Source organism: Hypanus sabinus, chromosome 6 (assembly GCF_030144855.1).
Source record: "Hypanus sabinus isolate sHypSab1 chromosome 6, sHypSab1.hap1, whole genome shotgun sequence".
Lineage (NCBI taxonomy): Eukaryota > Metazoa > Chordata > Chondrichthyes > Myliobatiformes > Dasyatidae > Hypanus > Hypanus sabinus.
This window is the reverse complement of record NC_082711.1, coordinates 98,859,632-98,877,392: the sequence shown is the minus strand read 5'-3', so window position 1 is coordinate 98,877,392 and position 17,761 is coordinate 98,859,632.

The window sequence follows — 17,761 nt, the reverse complement described above, 5'->3', positions numbered from 1 at the left end:
GCTGCTGATAAGTTGCTTCAATGAGAAACACATTGTTTCAAATTAATTGAAAAGGATTAAGTGTTGGACCAAAAGCTTTTCCTCCCCACTTCTTCATTTCTCAGACTGTTTTTTTTTGCTATTGGGATCAATTTATTTTCTTCACATCTTCAAACAGATCAATTCATTACACACTGTATCAGTTCTGTACAAAGTCAAACAGCAACGACATGGACTGAGGTACAGTGTTCATTTCATTACACAATGTATTGAGGTAGTACAAGGTAAGACAATAACAACATAAAGAATAAAGTTGTATTTGTGGGTAGGAATTGTGGAACTACAAACTACTTTTAAGCTAGAGATGCATTCTTTTAGTCTTTCAAATTAAGGCTTAAATTAAGACTGTGGTTTAAATTCATGCTTTTATAAACTTTTAATGTTAAATCTATGGGTATAATGAGCAACATAAACTCTTTGTGAGTTTCTATGTTTTGAGAAGTAAATTGAGTATTACAGGATGTGGAAATTGAATAAACACAATTGGTATTAAGAAAGAGAGAATTAAGGCAACACACACAAATGCTGGAGGAACTCAGCAGACCAGGCAGCACTTATGAAAAAGAATAAACAGTCAAGGTTTCATGCCAAGATCTTCATGAAGACTGGAAAGGAAGGGGAGAAATCAGAGTAAGAAGGTGGGGGAAGGGAGGAAGAAGTACTAAGTGGCAGATGATAGGTGAAACTGGGAGAGGGGAAGGGGGTGAAATAAGTAGCTGGGAAGTTGATTGGTGAAAGAGAAGGGGGAATCTGATAGGAAAGGACAGAAGACCATGGGAGAAAGGGAAGGAAGAGGAGCACCAGAAGGAGGTGAAGGGTGGGTAAGGAGATAAGATGATGGAGGGGAAGCAGGAACGGGGAATGGTGAAGGAGATAGGGTGGGGGGAACTTACCAGAAGTTTGTGTAATTGATGTACATGCCATCGGTTTGGAGGCTACCCAGGCAGAATAAAAGGTGTTGCTCCTCCAACATGAGTGGCCTCGTTGTGGCAGTGGAGGAGGCCATGGACTGGGAAGTCAGAATAAGGATGGGAAGTACAATTGAAAAGGGTGGCCATTAGGAGATCCTGCTTTTGTGGTGGCCAGAGCCAAGGTGCTCAGCATAGTAGATTCTCAACCTATGTCGGGTCTCACCAGGAACAGTAGACGTCCCCAACAGACTCACAGTACTCTACTCCTTCTATTTCTTCCATGATTTTCTGTCATCTCCTATCATCTTCTCCATCTTCTCCAGCCCTTTACTTCTTCACTAATCAACTTTCAGCTCCTTACCTCATCCCCCTTCCCCTCTCCTGCTTTCACTTATCACTTGCCACCTTAGATTTTCTTCCTCTCCTCCCCCTTCCTTCCTACTCTGACCTCCAATTTCTTTCCAGGCCTGATGAAGAGTCTTGACCTGAAACATTGACTGTTTACTCTTTTCCATAAATGCTGCCTGTGATGCTCTATCAATATCTCTAGGAGACTGGAAGTAGAGTAAATAACGATAGGCTTTATTTAACAACAAAAACGGAGCACGACCATGTTGGATGACTGTGGGAGGAGCAGTGCCCCAATCGCCTTTATACCGGGGTCTGTGGGAGGAGCCACAGGAGCAGTCAGCAGGGGGGCGTGTCCAGACAGGTATACATAGTCTGGCCTGAAGAGTTCCTCCAGCATTTTGTATGTATTGCCCTGGATTTCCAGCATCTGTAGATTTTTTTGTGTTAGGAAGTTAAGGCAAATTTTTCCTCAGGATGAAAATATTTTTATCATACACTCGGATCCCTGTGGTGGACTGTAACTCCTCTCATCACATTACTATACGTGTCAACCAGAAGCCATGGATGACCACAGAGGTGCGTGCACTGCTGAGGTCCCGCGACTCCGCCTTCAGAGCAGATGACAAGACAGCTTTAACAACAGCAAGGGCCAAACTGTCCCGAGCCATCAGAGGGGCAAAGCGTGCACATGCCCAGCTAATCCAGTTACTTCCAGGACAGCGGTGACACGCGGCGCATGTGGAAGGGCATCCAGGACATCACCAATTACAAGACAACATCACCAGACTGTGCAGGTGATGCCTCCCTCCCAAATGCGCTGAATAACTTCTAAGCCTGGTTTGAGGTGGAAAATAACGTGGCAGCGAGGAAGTCCACCCCTCCTACGAATGACCAGGTCGTGTGTCTCACTGTGGCCGATGTGAGAAGAACCCTGTGCAGGGTCAACCCACGGAAGGCTGCTGGACCAGACAACATCCCTGGTAGAGTGCTCAGAGGATGTGCAGACCAGCTAGCAGATGTTCTCACTGACATCTTCAACATCTCCCCGAGCAGCGCCACCATTCCAATGTGCTTCAAGGCCGCCACCATCGTCCCTGTGCCGAAGAAGTCTTCAGTGTCCTGCCTAAATGACTACCGTCCCGTTGCACTTACATCCATCATCATGAAGTGTTTCGAGAGGCTCGTCATGAGGCATATCAAGACCCTGCTGTCCCCCTCACTGGACCCCCTGCAGTTTGCGTACCATCCCAACCGCTCAACAGATGACGCCATTGCCACCACCTTCCACCTGGTCCTAACCCACCTGGACAAAAAAGACACATATGTTTGGATGCTGTTCATAGACTTTAGTTCAGCATTCAACACAATCATCCCTCAGAAACTGATTGGAAAGCTGAGCCTACTGGGCCTGAACACCTCCCTCTCCATCTGGATCCTAGACTTCCTGACTGGGAGACCTCAGTCAGTCTGGATTGGAAGCAGCATCTCCAACACCATCACACTGAGCATGGGGGCTCCCCAGGGTTACGTGCTTAGTCCACTGCTGTTCTGCTGACCCACGACTGCGCTGCAACACACAGCTCGAACCACATCATCAAGTTCGCCGATGACACCACCATGGTGGGTCTCATCAGCAAGAAGGACAATCAGTTTACAGAGAGGAGGTGCAGTGGCTAACGGACTGGTGCAGAGACAACAAACTGTCTCTTAATGTGAACAAAACAAAAGAGATGGTTGTTGACTTCAGGAGGGCACGGAGCGACCACTCCCCGCTGACATCGACGGCTCCTTGGTAGAGATCGTAAAGAGCACCAAATTTCTTGGTGTTCACCTGACGGAGAATCTCACCTGGTCCCTCAACACCTGCTCCATGGCAAAGAAAGCCCAGCAGCGTCTCTACTTTTTGCAAAGGCTGAGGAAAGTCCATCTCCCACCCCACATCCTCATCACATTCTACAGGGGTTGCATTGAGAGCGTCCTGAGCAACTACATCACTGTCTGGTTCAGAAATTGTACCATCTCGGATTGCAAGACCCTGCAGCGGATAGTGAGGTCAGCTGAGAAGATCATCGGGGTCTCTCTTCCTGCCATCACGGACGTTTACACTACATGCTGCATCCGCAAAGGAAACAGCATTATGAAGGACCCCATGCATCCCTCATACAATCTCTTCTCCCTCCTGCCATCTGGGAAAAGGCTCCGAAGCATTTGGGCTCTTACGACCAGACTATATAACAGTTTGTTCCCCCAAGCTATCAGACTCCTCAATCCCCGAAGCCTGGACTGACACCTTGCCCTACTGTCCTGTTTATTATTTATTGTAATGCTGGTACTGTTTTTGTGCACTTTATGCAGTCCAGTGTAGGTCTGTAGTCTAGTGTAGCTTTCTCTGTTTTTTTTATTACTTAGTTCAGTCTAGTTTTTGTACTGTGTCATGTAACACCATGGTCCTGAAGAACGTTGTCTCATTTTTACTGTGCACTGTACCAGCAGTTATGGTCGAAATGATGGGGTAGTTGGTATATAATTAGATGCAGTATGTAGTGAGACTGTGAGGATGGACAGGCAGATGATAGGGAAAAATTGCGGTCAGGTGTACCTGCATCAGTATAGCAGTCAAGTAAAAGGAATTACAGAGTCATGAGAGAGAAGCTGGCCAAAGTTGATAGGAAAGGGAAGTATCAGGGATGATGGCAGAACAACAATGGTTGGAGTTTCTGGGAGCAATTTGGAAGGTGTATGACAAATACATCCCAAAGAAGAAAAAGTATCCTAAAAAGAAGATGAGGCAACCGTGGCTGACAAGGGAAGTCAGAGATAACATAAAAGAAAAAGAGAGGGCATATAATATAACAAAAATTAGGGGGAAGTTAGAGGATTTGGAAGCTTTTAAAAGCCAACAGAGGGTAACTTAAAAAGCCACAAAGGGAGAAAAGGTGAAATATGAAGGAAAGCTGGCCAATAACATAAAAGATGATACCAAAAAGTTTTCTCAAATGTACAAAGAGAAAAAAAGAGAGACAAGAGTACATATTGGACTGCTGGGAAATGATGCTGGAAAAGTAGTAACGGGGGCAAAGAAATGTTGGATGAACTTAATAAATATTCTGTGTTGGTTTTCATTGTGGAAAACACCAGCAATATGCCAGAAATTCAAGAGTGTCAGGGGCAGAAGTGAATGTAGTTGCTATTATGAAGGAGAAAGTGCTTATGAAGCTGAAAACTCTGAAGGTAGATATGTTTCCTGGCCAGAGCTACATCAAAGGGTTCTGAAAGAGGTAGCTGAAGAGATTGTGGAGGCATTAGTAGTGATCTTTCGTGAATCACTAGACTCTGGATTGGTTCCAGGGGACTGGAAAAGTGCAAATGTCACTCCACTCTTTTAGAAGGGAGAGAGGCAGAAGAAAGGAAATTATGGGCCAGTTAGCCTGACTTCAGTGGTTGGGAAGATTTTGGTGTCTATTATTAAGGATGAAGTTTCAGCATACTTGGAGGCATATGATAAGACAGACCAAAGTCAGCATAGTTTCCTGAAGATCTTTCTAGACAAATCTGTTGGAACTCTTTGAGAAAATAACAGACAAGATAGGCAAAGAACAGTTAGTAGATGTTGTTAACTTGGATTTTCAGAAAGCCTTTGACCGGGTGCCACACATGAGGCTGCTTAACAAGATAAGTGTTCCTAGTATTACAGGAAAGACACCAGCAGCAGAAGGCAAAGAGTGGGAATAAAGGGAGCCTTTTCGGTTTGGCTGCAGGTGACTCGTGTCAGGGGTCAGTGTTGCAAATTTCTCTTTTCATGTTATAAACCAGTGGTTTGGATGATGGAATTGATGACATTATGACCAAGTTTGCAGAAAATACAAAGATATGGAGAGGAACAGATAGCGTTGAGGAAGCAGAGAGTCTGCAGAAAGACTTAGAGTGGGAGAATGGGCAATGAAATGGCAGGAAGAACATAGTGTAGGGAAATGTATGGCCATGCACTTTAGTAGAAGGAATAAAAGCTATTCAAAAACCCAAGGTGCACGTGAACTTGTGGGTCCTTGTGCAGGCCATAGTTGTGAGCTTAACATCAAAGGATATACTTTGTATGAAAAGGACGGGCAGAAAGGCATAGGCAGTGAAATGTGAGATACCCTTAGAAAGTAAAACCATATATTTTGGATATATACCTCAAGAATGGTTGAAAAGAGATAAATATTTAATGAATATACAATTGGTGGTTGGTAAAAAGACTCTTACTAGGAAATGGTTACCACAGGAGAGCCCAACTTTAAATGCATGGATGGAAATTACAATGGACATTTACAAAATGGAGAAGATAACAGTATCTGTTAATCATAAACTGGAACAATTTGATTCATACTGGGAAAAATAGTTTAACTACATAATGCCTCATAGGCCTGATTTTATTCTCACATATCAATGAATATGTTGTAAAAAAAGATCACTTCCTACTTGTACATAGTTTTTTCCTTTTGCTTGTGTTTTTTCTTTCTGCTCTTTTCTATAAATGTATACCTCAGATAAATACTTTGTGGAGATTTGTGATATATATGATTATGTAGCGGTGTGCTACACGCAGCACTAAAATTACGACACGGAGTTGGTAACTGCAGTCGAAGGAAAAAACTTTATTTGAAAACTTCAGCCTCACTTTTAATCCTCCCTCAACCGGCCCCCCATGGCGCAGAGGCTCCAAAGCCCTGTGCTCGCAAACCCCCGTAGGCTATCTAATTGTGAGTCGGTTCGGATGCGCCAGGAAATGGGTCGCCACATAACCCCCCCCCCCCCCCCAGAACCGGCGATACACCCCCCAATGTCCACAGTCTGGGCCAGAACCTGCTTGGGAGGTCGGCCTCTGCGCCGAGGCGCCGGAAACTCGGCCGGTTGCGCCAGGTCCACATGGGCCGGTTTGAGGCGGTCCACTGTGAAAACCTCCTCTTTCCCCCCAACGTCCAGCACGAACGTGGACCCGTTGTTCCGGAGCACCATAAACGGCCCCTCGTATGGCCGCTGCAGCGGTGGCCGATGCCCGCCCCTTCGTACAAACACAAACTTACAGTTCTGTAGGTCTTTGGGTACGCAGGTCGGGTGCCGCCCGTGCTGTGCAGTGGGTATGGGGGCCAGGTTACCGAGCTTCTCGCGTAGTCTGCCCAGGACTGCTGCGGGTTCTTCCTCTTGCCCCCTTGGGGCTGGTAGGAACTCCCCGGGGACGACCAGGGGTGCGCCGTATACCAACTCGGCCGACGAGGCGTGCAGGTCATCCTTGGGCGCTGTGCAGATGCCGAGTAGGACCCAGGGAAGCTCGTCCGCCCAGTTGGCTCCTCGCAGGTGGGCCATGAGGGCCGACTTCAGGTGACGGTGGAAACGCTCCACTAGCCCGTTCGACTGTGGGTGGTAGGCAGTTGTGTGGTGCAGCTGAGTCCCCAAAAGGCTGGCCGTAGCTGACCACAGGCTGGAGGTGAACTGGGCGCCTCTGTCGGAGGTAATGTGGGCTGGTACACCAAAGCGAGATATCCAGGTGGCGATCAGGGCTCGGGCGCAAGATTCGGAGGTAGTGTCGGTGAGCGGGACCGCCTCTGGCCATCTTGTGAACCGGTCCACGATAGTCAGGAGGTGCCGCACTCCGCGCGACACTGGCAGGGGGCCCACGATATCCACATGAATGTGGTCGAAACGCTGGTGGGCGGGATGGAACTGCTGCGGTGGGGCTTTGGTGTGCCGCTGCACCTTGGCCGTCTGGCAGTGCATGCACGTTTTGGCCCATTCACTGACCTGTTTGCGGAGTCCGTGCCAAACGAACCTGCTGGAGACCATCCGGACAGTTGTCCGGATGGAGGGATGCGCCAAGTTATGAATAGAGTCGAAAACGCGGCGCCGCCATGCTGTCGGGACGACTGGACGGGGCTGGCCGGTGGCGACGTCACAGAGTAGGGTCCTCTCACCTGGGCCTACGGGGAGGTCCTGGAGCTGCAAACCGGAGACTGCGGTTCTGTAACTCGGAATCTCCTCATCCGCCTGCTGTGCCTCTGCCAGTGCCTCAAAGTCTACCCCTTGGGAAAGGGCATGAACGGTAGGGCGAGAGAGCGCATCCGCCACGACATTGTCCTTACCCGAGACGTGCCGGACATCCGTCGTGTATTCAGAGATGTAGGACAGGTGGCGTTGCTGGCGGGACGACCAGGGGTCGGACGCTTTCGTAAATGCAAAGGTAAGCGGTTTGTGGTCCGCGAACGCGGTGAAGGGCCGACCTTCTAGGAAGTACCTGAAATGCCGGATTGCCAGGTAGAATGCCAACAGTTCCCAGTCGAAAGCACTGTACTTAAGCTCGGGTGGCCGCAGGTGTTTGCTGAAAAACGCCAGGGGTTGCCAGCGACCTGCGATGAGTTGCTCCAGCACCCCACCGACTGTCGTGTTTGATGCGTCCACTGTGAGGGCGGTAGGGGCGTCCATTCTGGGATGTACTAGCATTGCGGCATTCGCCAAAGCTTCCTTCGTTTGAACGAAAGCGGTGGCAGACTCCTCGTCCCAGGTAATGTCCTTGCTCGGACTCGACATCAGGGCGAACAGGGGGCCCATGATCCGGGCAGCTGAAGGAAGGAAGTGGCGGTAGAAATTGACCATACCTACGAAGTCCTGAAGGCCTTTGATCGTGGTGGGTCGGGGAAAGAGGCGGACCGCATCTACCTTAGCGGGCAGAGGGGTTGCCCCGTCTTTAGTAATCCTGTGGCCCAGGAAGTCAATGGTATCGAGTCCGAACTGGCATTTGGCGGGGTTGATTGTAAGACCGTACTCACTCAGTCGGGCGCAGAGTTGACGGAGGTGGGACAGATGCTCCTGACGACTGCCGCTGGCTATGAGGATGTCATCCAAATAGATGAACGCGAAGTCCAGGTCCCGTCCCACCGCGTCCATTAACCGCTGGAACGTCTGTGCGGCATTCTTCAGGCCGAACGGCATGCGGAGGAACTCGAAAAGGCCGAAAGGGGTGATAAGAGCCGTTTTGGGGACGTCGTCAGGATGCATCGGGATTTGATGGTACCCTCGGACGAGGTCTACCTTGGAGAAGATCCGTGCGCCGTGCAGGTTTGCTGCAAAGTCTTGAATGTGCGGCACAGGGTAGCGGTCCAGTGTGGTAGCCTCGTTCAGCCTGCGGTAGTCGCCGCACGGTCTCCAGCCCCCCGTCGCTTTGGGCACCATGTGCAGGGGGGAGGCCCATGGGCTGTCGGACCGCCAGATGATCCCCAATTCCTCCATCCTCTGGAACTCCTCCTTCGCCAGTCGGAGCTTGTCCAGGGGAAGCCGCCGAGCGCGGGCATGGAGGGGTGGTCCCTGGGTCGGGATGTGGTGCTGTACGCCGTGCCTGGGCATGGCCGCTGTGAACTGCGGTGCCACCGATGGGAACTCCGCCAGGACCCTGGTGAAGTCGTTGTTGGACAGCGTGATGGAGCCGAGGTGAGGGGCTGGCAACTGGCCAGGGAGAACGTCTGAAAGGTCTCGGCGTGGACCAGTCTCTTCCTGGGCAGGTCGACCAGTAGGCTGTGAGCCCACAAAAAATCCGCACCCAGAAGCGGTTGGGCTACAGCGGCCAGTGTGAAGTCCCACGTGAACTGGCTGGAGCCGAACTGTAGCTGCACCTGACGGGTGCCATAGGTCCTTACTGTGCTGCCGTTCACGGCCCTCGGGGGGGACCCGGTGCTCTGCTGCGGGTGTCGTAACTCGTCGGAGGTAAAACGCTGATCTCAGCCCCAGTATCGACCAAAAACTGGCGTCCCGACCTTCTATCCCACACATACAGGAGGCTATCCCGATGGCCAGCCGCCGTAGCCATCAGCGGCGGCTGGCCCTGGCGTTTCCCGGGAACTTGCAGGGCGGGCGACAACGGCGGGCTTCTGCGCCCCACCGCTGGTGGTAGAAGCACCAGTGTTCATTGGGCCGGGGGTTGGCGGGCTCTGCGGCCAGGCCTGGACTGGTTTGCTGCTGGGAGCGTGGCTGGGAGATCTGTGCGATGGACGCCCCGCTCACCTTTTTGGCGTTCCACAGCAAGTCCGCCCGGGCTGCCACCTTCCTGGGGTCACTGAAATCCGCGTCGGATAGCAGCAGGCATATGTCCTCGGGCAGCTGCTCCAGGAATGCCTGCTCAAACATGAGGCATGTGTGTCCGTCGGTCAGAGACAACATCTCATTCATTAAAGCCAATGGAGGTCTGTCGCCCAAGCCATCCAGGTGCAGTAAACGGGCAGCCCGCTCGCGCCGTGAGAGTCCGAAAGTCCTGAGGAGCAGGGCTTTGAATTCCGTGTACTTGCCATCTGCCGGGGGCGACTGTACGAACTCCGTGACCTGGGCCACTGTGTCCTGGTCGAGGGAGCTCACCACGTAGTAGTAGCGGGTGTCCTCTGAGGTGATCTGGCGAACGTGGAATTGGGCTTCGGCTTGCTGGAACCATAGGTTCGGTCGCTGTGTCCAGAAACCCAGCAGTTTCAACGAAACCACATGAACAGAGGCGGCGTCGGTCATTTCTGGTCCAAAAATCGTTTGGACCGTCGGGGTCACCAATTGTAGCGGTGTGCTACACGCAGCGCTAAAATTACAACACGGAGTCGGTAACTGCAGTCGAAGGAAAAAACTTTATTCGAAAACTTCAGCCTCACTTTTAAGCCTCCCTCAACCGGCCCCCCATGGCGCAGAGGCTCCAAAGCTCTGTGCTCGCAAACCCCCGTAGGCTATCTAATTGTGAGTCGGTTCGGATGCGCCAGGAAATGGGTCGCCACAATTATATGATATATATGTACAATGTCTGAAATACATCTTTTGGAAATGTTTGTTTGATAATGAACTTCAATAAAAAATAAATTACAAAAAGGAAAAAAGAAAGAGGTGAAAGAGTGTCAGATTGTTGAATCATTGTGGGTGGAGTAATAAATTGCAAGGGGCAACAAAACATTATGGGAATCACATAAAGCCTCCAAGTAGTAGCCAGAATGTGGGTTTATGATTGCAAAGGGAGCTGGAAAAGCTGTGTAATAAGGGTAATGACACAATCGTAATGGCAGATGAGTTTAATGAGTACTTTGCATCTTTCTTCGCTGTTGAAGGCACTAGCAGTGTGCCAGAGGTCCATGAGTGTCAGGGAGCAGAAGCGAATGCCATTGGTATTATAAAGGAAAAAGTGCTTGGCAAACTTATAGGTCTTAAGGTGGATAAGTCACCTGAACCAGATGGACTACATCCCCAGAGTCCCGAGAAAGGTTGCTGAAGAGATAACAGATGCATTGGTCATGATCTTTTAAGAATCACTTGATTCTGGCATGGTCCCAGAGGACTGGAAGATTGCAAATGTCACTCCACTCTTTTAGAAGGGAGGAAGGCAAAATAAAGGAAATTATGGGCCAGTTAGCCTAACCTCAGTAGTTAGGGAAAGTGCTGGAGTCTATTATTAAGGATGAGGTTTTGAGGTACTTGGAGACTAATGATACATTAAGTCAAAGCCAGCATGGTTTCTGTGAGGGGAATCTTGCTTGATAAATCTGTTAGAGTTCTTTGAGAAAGTAACAAGCAAGGTGGACAAAGGAGAGGCAGTGGATGTCATTTACTTAAATTTTCAGAAGGCGTTTGATAAGGTGCCACACATCAGGCTGCTTAGCAAGATAAAGTCCTATGGCATTATTGGAAAGATACTGGCATGGATAGTGGAATGGCTGACAAGCAGAAGGCAGTGAGTAGGAATAAAATGGGCCTTTTCTGGTTGGCTGCCAGTGACTAGTGGTGTTCCTCAGGGGTCAGTATTAAGTCTGCTGCTTTTCACATCGTTTGTGAATGATTTAGATAATAGAACTGATGGCTTTGTGGCAAAATTTGCAGATGATATGAATAAAGGTGGAGGGATAGGTAATGCTGAGGAAGCAATGTGATTGCAGCAGGACTTAAACAAAATGAAAGAATGGGCAAAAATTGTCCAAGATCCAGTTATAGAGATGGCATGTGATCTCCTTGCTTTTTCTTGCATTAATACTATAAGGAATGCATTTAAATAATTTTGTTACTTTCCAGACAACTCATTTGTATTATTTAAAATGTGTATTAAAATATAAACTATTAAATAATCACACAATTTAAAGGTTTTTAAAAAAATTTCATAATGTAAGCATTACTTACCCTAGTTGCATATTACTGTATTTTTCTTTGTTGCCTGCAATGCAGTTGTAAATACTCTTATCCTATTACTAAGAACATCAATTTCTTTTGACTTCTGATACCAACCCCCCCCCATGTCCCCTCCCCCAAAAAATGTTTTGTATTCCTTCCATTCTGGTGGCCCTCTCAGTTCTTTTCTTCCACCCCTCCACTGCCCGAAGAATTTGCCCATCACCTCCCTCTGGTTCCTCACCTCATTCCACTGGCCCTTCCTATTAGATTCCTCCTCCCTCAGTCTTTACCTCTTCCAGCTATAACCTCCCAGCTTCTTGCATCATGCCCTTCCCCCACTTGCCCACCTTTCCCCCTCACCAGGTCTCACATATCACCTGCCAGTTTTTACTTCTCCTCCTCTCTGCACCTTCTTATTTGGACTTCTGCACACTTGCTTTGCAGTCCGAATGAAGGGCCACAGGTTGAAACATCGACTTTTGAATCCCCTCCATACATGCTGCCTGATCTGCCATGTTCTTCAAGAATTTTGTGTGTGCTAATCATCCCAATCTGTTAGTTTACCTTCAAATAAGATCTCAGCTCTCCTGAATGGCAGCCTCCTTTTTCTTCAGTCAGAACTCAGTGTATGTGAGATAAAATCTGTCATCAAGTCAGAATTTTTTTAAAAAATTGGTATGTTGCTAACATTCATAATGCTAAGAAATGTTCCAAAATTCTGGAGAAAAACTGTCTAATAATCAATAAATACACAAGTTTTGGAGAAGTCATCATTATCAATTGTATAATCTGATTTCTTTATCCTTACAAATCCCTTGTATTATAAAAAGGCCAAGATACCAGAAGCATCTGAAAATTTTAAGAATGCTAACCCTCCACATCACCAGCCAACTATACTCAAGTAATTTCTTGAATATTCTGGTGAAAAGACATTCTGCCTTCTGTTTGTTATTTTACTGAGGGATCCACTACCTTTTATTTCTGTAGGTCCTCAAATATATTACTTACGAACTTCTACATAGGTCTTTTTCCCTCTTTTTTTTTTCATTCCATCTCATCCAACTGCCCCCTCATCACCTTATGTCTTTCCTCTTTCTCTCTCTTCATCTGCTATCCCACTCCTCCCACTGGCTCCCCTCCCTTCTTGCCTCCCTTAATTCCATGCTCCACCCTCCTCTTCTATCGTATTCCATCATCTTTAACCATTTCTCTACCTTTCTTTCCAGACCAGATATGTGACGGTATTGGGTTTGCTAACCATAAATTTCTAAACTCAAGCCCTAATCTTAAGCCCTATTGAATATAAATATTCTCACTAAAGGGAGATTACACTGTAATTACACAATCTTCAAAAGCCATGTTACTTCCATGTTTGCTCTCTATGGTGAGTGTAGCTGCCAATACCCTCAATATATGAGCAGTGGGTTCCCCTCTCCCTACCAAGGAGAATATATTCCAGCTAACAAAGTAGTTTATAACACAGTTCATATATTTTCAGTGATACACATTTAAATCAAACAACATCCTTAAGATACATTTAAAACTCACAGAGGATTTCTAGCGTAAACATTTCTAAATCACAAACCATTTCTATAACACAAACCATAAATCACAAATTATAAAACATAAAGGAATTCCAAAACACAGGTACAACTCCTATAAACTAAAAAGATACACCAATAAGTTGCAGTTGAATAAGTCAGCCTTTGCAGAAATGAAAGCCAGAGGAATGAATTCTAGTTCAACACATGATTCTTCCATGTTTGTTAATGTTCCTTATCCCATTCAGAATAAGCCTGAACTGCTGTCTACATTTATACCCTTCTTCTCCACCTGGATAGTTTCATACACTTATGATATTTCCTCAGATAGCTTTTTAATACAGTCTAAAAGCATCTTTGAAGACCTACTATAGATGTCAATTTAATGTTCACATTTCCACAATTAATGATGTCTGGTTAACTTCCTTGAGTACATAAACCTTCTGACTATAAACATATCAGTTATTGATAAGATAAATTATACTCTTCATCTGTTCTGTAAACATCCTTAAATGAAGTGACTGAGAATTAGATAATCTGTTTTGAAACAAGTCAAATAAAGCAACTCATTGTCTTTTATTGCATCTCAATCTGTAATAATCAGGTGCAGTTACTTATTACAGGCAGAGCATCAGCAAAATACAGAGCTTGTTTACAAAGCTTCTCAACAGAGATTGCTTGTTTTAACTTCAAGCTGATTACTGCTTACAATTTACATTTTAAGAACTGAGGACAGACTGCTGTTTTACAACCAGAGGTTAAACCGATTGTTAGTTGGAAGTTTACTTGCAATTGTTTGTGATCTTACAATTGGTAGTTGCAGTGTTTAGAAAGCAGTGTTAGCAAACATGAGACAGGAAGTGAATATCTATCACACCCATCTCTGAGATCAAGACTGCTGCCAAGAATCCTCTTGGAGACAAACTCTTCCATCTGTTCCAGTAGGTTACCAGTGCTAGAAACGACCTTCTTTGATTTGATGCTCAAAGCACTCATTAAGTACTTCCCAATGTAGGGGCTTCTGTCTGACTTTCTCTTTAGAGTATTCCCTTCCTTAATCTCAGCTGCACACATTACCCAAACCTGAAATGAATACTACCATTATAGTTTCCCATAAACACTCAACAACGATACAACAAGTAAGTAAGATACAAGAGGTCTAGGTATGATCTTTGGAAAGCCATCTCACGGGAGAAGTTGCAATTCTGGACTAAACTTGAAGCAATGAAGGATGTTCGACAGCTCTGGCAGGGCTTGAATGCTATTATCGATTACAAAGTGAAATCAAGCCATGCAGGTGACAACAGAGCTTCACTCCCAGGTAAACTCAATGCCTTCTATGTTTACTTTGACTCTTAAAACATGGAGGAGCCTTCACAAACTCCCACAGCCTCTGATGGCCCTCTGATTTCTGTCTCTGATGCCGATGTTGCAGCATCCTTCAGCAGAGTGAACTCACGGAAAGTATCCCGGCCCAGATGGCATAACTGGCCAAGTATGAAAGTCCTGTGCTGATCACCTGGCTGGAGTGTTCACTGAGATCTTTAACCTTTTGCTTTGGCTTCAAGCAGGTTTCAATTCTACTGCTGCCTACGAAGAATGTATTAACCTGCCTCAATGACCATAGTCTGGTAGCATTTATATCACATGTGATGAAGTATTTTCAGAGGATGGTGATGAAACACATCCACTTGTGCTGGAGAAGTGACTTCGATCTGCTCCAATATGCACACTGACACAACAGATGCCATTTCATTGGCTCTTCACTCAACCCTGGAACAAATGGGCAGCAAAGATGCATATATATCAGGATATTCTTTATCGACTGCACCTCAGCATTTAATACTATTATCCCCTCAAAACTAATCTATAAGCTTCAAGACCTTGGCCTCTATACCTCTTTGGTCAATTGGATCCTCATATTCCTCACTTGCAGACCCCAGTTGGGATTGGCAACAACATCTCCTCCCCAATCTCCATCAGCACAGGAGCACTAGAAGGCTGTGTGCTTAGCCGCCTCTTCTACTCACTTAACACTTATGACTGTGAGGCTAAGCACAGCTCCAATGCCATATTTGTGTTTGCTGATGATACCACTGTTGTTGGCTGAATCAAAAGTGATAATGAATCAGCAAATGGAGGGAGATTGAAAATATGGCTGGGAGATACCACAGTACAACCTCTCCCCCAATGTCAGCAAGACCAAGCATCTTTGTAGGATTCAATGTCTTCACAAAAACAGCACTACAGAAATAGTAACTCCACAGGTTTGGGGAACTGTCTATTGGAAAACTGCCAAGAAACTTGTAAACCAATTTAAAGTAGTGCCGATCCACCAGGCATCTGTATTTGCTGCTGCAGAAGCTAAATTTGCAAAAGTTGGGAAGGTCTTAGCTATAGTTTCAGCTAGAGTGTTAAGCCAGTCAAGAGCTTAGTATGACTCTGCAAAGGATACTTGTGAAAGAAGGTACTACACTCATCTGATTATGTCACTTCAGTTCCTCTCATAATTTATAGAGAAATATTTCTTTTAGCAATGTTGACAATATCAATTCCATCGAGAACATCTTTTGTTGCATCTATCAGTTGGACTTGTGTTTCTGTCTTGAGATACACAACATGTATATTGGACTTATCAGCTTCAGAGAAAAACATCTTTGTTTTATCTCAGCTTCTGCTTCAGTGAATTTTTTTCATTTTATCTTCCCGTGCAAAAACCTGGATCAAGGGCTTTTCTGAACTATAACCCAGAAATGCGGAAAATAGTCATGTTACCTTGATATTTAACAATGGAGTGGAAGCGTTTAACATCTTTGTAACAAGTATGTTTATACTCTTGTTTGGCCTTAAGGTGAAAGTGCAATAAGATATCTGCTAATGTAAAAGTCTTCATTAACATCAGGGGTTTTCACAGTGCTCTAGTCTAATGACTTCAGTGTCATGTTCCCATGAGTGGAATCATTCAATAATTTAACAGTGTGTATAATACTTTTCTTCAAGTGTAGAGTGATCCATGTCAAGGGATTCCTCTATTAGCATACCTTCAATACCAGGGCTGGAATCTTTCAATTTTGTTAGGGTATTATTAATCATTTTCACAAATGTTTCTTTTCCTTCCATCCATCTGCTGTATATTTATTTCATCTACAGTGTGGTCAGAGTGAATGTTTACATGGACAATCATTTTGCCAGGGACAGTATTTGAGAGTTTCACCATATTAATTCACATATGACCAAGAGGTAAGGGCCATTAGGTGATGTTTAAATTAGCATCATCATTGCTTGCTGATCTCCTTAATGTTATATTCTCTGAGTCATTAAGTTTTAGGAGTGTGCAAGCCAGGTGAGATCACTTCTGTAGTAAATGTGACTTTGTCTTTGAAAGAGCAAAGAGTAAGTAAGTTAACACTGAATAACATTATTACAAGCACAAATATTAAAAGTAAAATAAAACAAAAGCAACATTTCTTCCTGGAGTTTGAGTCTGTCTTATTTCCCTGGGCAAAGTATCTATGAGTGTCTATCAAGGGAACAGAAATGTTTTCGTTCAATCTGAACATGCATTTTCTCTTTTCAATACATTTCATCCCCTTCCCATTAGGGTGTAGAGGTTCTATAGTGAATCCATGTACTGGTCTAATATGAAGTTTCCATTCATTCTGGGAAATAAATCCTGCTGGGGAAAGTTTGATATTCTCTCTGGAGGCAGTCTTGCTTACAGTTTTGTATCCATTCCTGGTCTCAATTATTACAGTCCTATCATTTATAACCTGGGTAACAAGACAAAGAGGTTTCAATCTCTGATGGAAGCCAGAGTTGGAATTATATTATAAAAGTTTTTTTTCGTAGAGTCAGTCCCCTTTTTGTGGTCTCCAAACTGTCTTGCCAAGTTCATTTGTTTTCTCTTTAATTCCCATAAACTCTCTCAATTCCATCAGAGGAGTTGTATCAGGTGTAGGTGATGGTTGGCCCTATTGTTGGTGGAATGCAGTGCTGTGCTCCACTTGTATGCCTGTTTGTTCACATATGGCCTGAAAGCCTTTACCAGTGAAGGAAGACCCTTGGCAGCATGGATGCAGGTGGGGATACCTGCTTACAGGAATATACAATGGTGCTAGAAAGTTTGTGAACCCTGAAGAATTTTCTCTTTCTGAAAAAGTATGACCTAAAATTCAATCAGATTTTCATGTATGTCATAAAACTGGATAAAGAGAACCAATTAAACAAATAACACAAAAACATTATACTTGTTCATTTACTTGTTGTGAAAAACTATCCAATATATCATGTATTTGTTGGAAAAGTATGTGATCTTCTGGGGTAATGCCTTCTACAAAAGCTATTTGGAGTCAGGTGATTCAATCAATGAGATGAGATTGGAGGTGTGGGTTGTAGAGCTGCCCTGCCCTAAAAAAATAAGACACACAAGGTCAGGTTACTGACAGAGCCTGCTCTTCTCGAGAAAGATCTGTTTACATGCACCATGCCTCGATCAAAATAACTTTCAGAAGACCTTGGAAAAAGAATTTTAGAGATGCATGACGCCGGAATACCTAAATACATGGGTGTTCAACAATCCACAGTGAGAGGAAACTCAGTGCTGTTACTGCTCTCCCTAGGAGTGGGCATCCTGCAAAGATCACACCGAGAGCACAACATCCAATGCTGAAGGAGGTGAAAAAGAACCCAAGGGTAACAGCAAAAGACCTGCAGAAATCTCTAGAACTTGCTAAAGTCTCTGGTCATGTGTCCACTATAAGATAAACA